Here is a 2,496-nt window from a genome sequence, read left to right on the forward strand (position 1 = left end):
GTCAATGTGACAGTCAATGTGACTTAAGCTGGAATAGCGGAAATGATCATTACTGTTCACAAATGTCACTTAGTCAATGGAAGCCAAATCTGAGTCCTGAGAAAACAAATTAAATAAAACAAAATCTTGAGATAACATCACGATTTGGCGACGTTGGTCTTCACGGAAAACGATCCAACAAGAAGCTAAAAAAGAATTCGAGTTGAGATTCACAGAAGCAAAAGCGGAAATCCTCTGACGATATACCAAAGTTCATCTCCAGGAAGCTCACTCGTTCACAAGAGAGTTTTCAGACTGACGGGACAAAGCAAGCAGTCACAGTAATCCTAAAGTGGCGACGACAAGAACACACAGTTATTCGTTCAAAAACCATCCAGTAAATTATATGGGTCCTCCCCTCCCAGATTCCAACTGAATGCAACCCGTCATTTAGTTGAACTTCCAACGGGACAGATTCAGTGAATTTAGTGAACGAATATTGGTGCTCACGACATCAGTTGGGTTTCCAGGAAGAGAAGGACCTCTCACTAGAAGCAGGTCCTCACAGGTGCCTAGGAAGAACAGGTAAACAATAGGCAAGTCACTGAGACGAATTAATGATCGAATCTTCTTGGAGTATGGCGAAGACGTTGGTGTTTCTTGTGGGATGCATCGCTTTCTGTTCATCTGCTCGAGCGGGTAAGTGTCACACTGGATATGTCCCATTAAATGTAGAGAGTAAACTTTCAATTGTAAAGAGACCACTGGACTTGGTAAAGGAATATTGGGTTCTTAAGAAAATAACATCTATACAATTATAGACGTAACTCGAAATTTAATTTTGGGTAGGCAAGGTCAAAGTAGATCTTCCATGATATGAGAGAGAGAGAGAGAGAGAGAGAGAGAGAGAGAGAGAGAGAGAGAGATTCAGTGGGTGTATACCCTTTGGATTTGCTGACGTTTCCCGAGTGCAAGATGAATAATTTTTTCTTCGATGATGGATTCAAAACTTGAAATACCTAGACAGAAATATAATTCCTGATTATATTGTTATTGAGTGAAGTAGAGCTGCTATGCTTTGTGTAATTCTTATAATAAAAGGAGCAATATTGACACCATTAAAAGATTTACAAGGTCCGTGCAACAACAAAAAATAGTTTGTCGATGACGCAATGTAGCAACAGATAACTAGTCTGAAGCTTTTATTATCGTCCCCTGGTCTTACACCAGTCAACAGTGCGTTCGATTTTTAAACAATGTCAGGGCATCTGTACTTTTGTATTAGATTTCTACTGAATTCCTTGAAAATCTGAATGTAAGAGAAAGGGAATAATTAATTTCAATAACCAAACTCAAACTCAACGATGAGAGAAATGAGTCCAGCTCTTTAACTAGTGCAGGAAAGGAAAAATTCTTTAATTCACTTCCCATTTGGATTTTCAAGGTTTTCAGCTCGTTTAAATCTAAGATAAATGTTTGGAAATGGAGAATTTAAGATTGTATTGCTTAGCTGTTAAACAGTAAATTTCCATTTTATAAGCATTACAACATCATACATCGTAACAGCTTCAGACTTCTTTTGTGTATTACAAGTCTTCCATACTTTTGCGATTTCTAGAACACGATATCCTGATCTCTGAAGATGAAGAAGCGGTTAATTTCGGTCTGCAAGAAGGAAGTCTTATTAGACTAGCATTTTGGACCAGTGACACAAATACCTCATTCACCATTGAAGTGGAAAAGGCCTCATATTCGAAGGATAGCTGGTCTTACCCATTCAAGGATTCTCCAATCGAACCAAGAATGTGGTATCTCATTTGGATTCATTTTACGAATTGGGTAAGTGCCAATGTCTTTATCACAATAGGGTTTTTTTCGCTTTCTTAGAATGTCTTCAATCACTATTATTTCTGAAATAAATATACTGAAACCTATAGAGCGAAAGAAAATTAGACATTAACATCCTGAGAGAAAACTTTGAATGAATTTGTTTTAGAGCCCATTAAATTAATTCTTTTATTTCAATAATCTATTGTTTTCTACCCAACCCTGAAATAGAACCTGTCATCATACACTGAACTCCAAAAGATACAAAAGTTTTCATGCCTAATTATATTCAAGGCTGAAAAGCGAATTTTAAACCATCTTTTTATTCAAGAATGTGAGCTTCAGTGAATCCCAGGAACAACTTGAAATAACATCAAATGTAAGAAACCTGACCGTGCATATTACAAGCAGAAAAAAGATCTATTGGCACCAGTGCCCCGAGTTTAACAGATGCTGTAAGTTTACTTTTTGAGATGCTCTCTTTCCTGAACTGCTAAACGTCTACATCACATAGAAATGCATGATATAGCATGGTCAGAATATCTTCTACAAGAACGAAATAAATCATATCACAGTGTTACTATAAGTATTCTGAGATATCTAGTTTTGGCTTATGATAATTTATCAACATTCTATTGCAGATTTTCCAGGGCCAGAAGGCTACACAGAGCTGGCACTAGTGATCTTAGT

General features: G+C 37.0%; 1 long non-coding RNA gene across 1 annotated transcript; it reads left to right on the forward strand.

The window, feature by feature from the left end:
- Positions 1 to 290: 290 nt before the first annotated feature.
- LOC135226073 (uncharacterized) lies at positions 291 to 2,255 on the forward strand. The gene is made up of 3 exons (XR_010317141.1): positions 291 to 678; positions 1,598 to 1,818; positions 2,138 to 2,255. It is a non-coding gene; the product is annotated as an uncharacterized LOC135226073 (long non-coding RNA).
- The last annotated feature ends 241 nt before the right edge of the window (positions 2,256 to 2,496 follow it).

Source organism: Macrobrachium nipponense, chromosome 14 (assembly GCF_015104395.2).
Source record: "Macrobrachium nipponense isolate FS-2020 chromosome 14, ASM1510439v2, whole genome shotgun sequence".
In the NCBI taxonomy this organism is placed as follows: Eukaryota; Metazoa; Arthropoda; class Malacostraca; order Decapoda; family Palaemonidae; genus Macrobrachium; species Macrobrachium nipponense.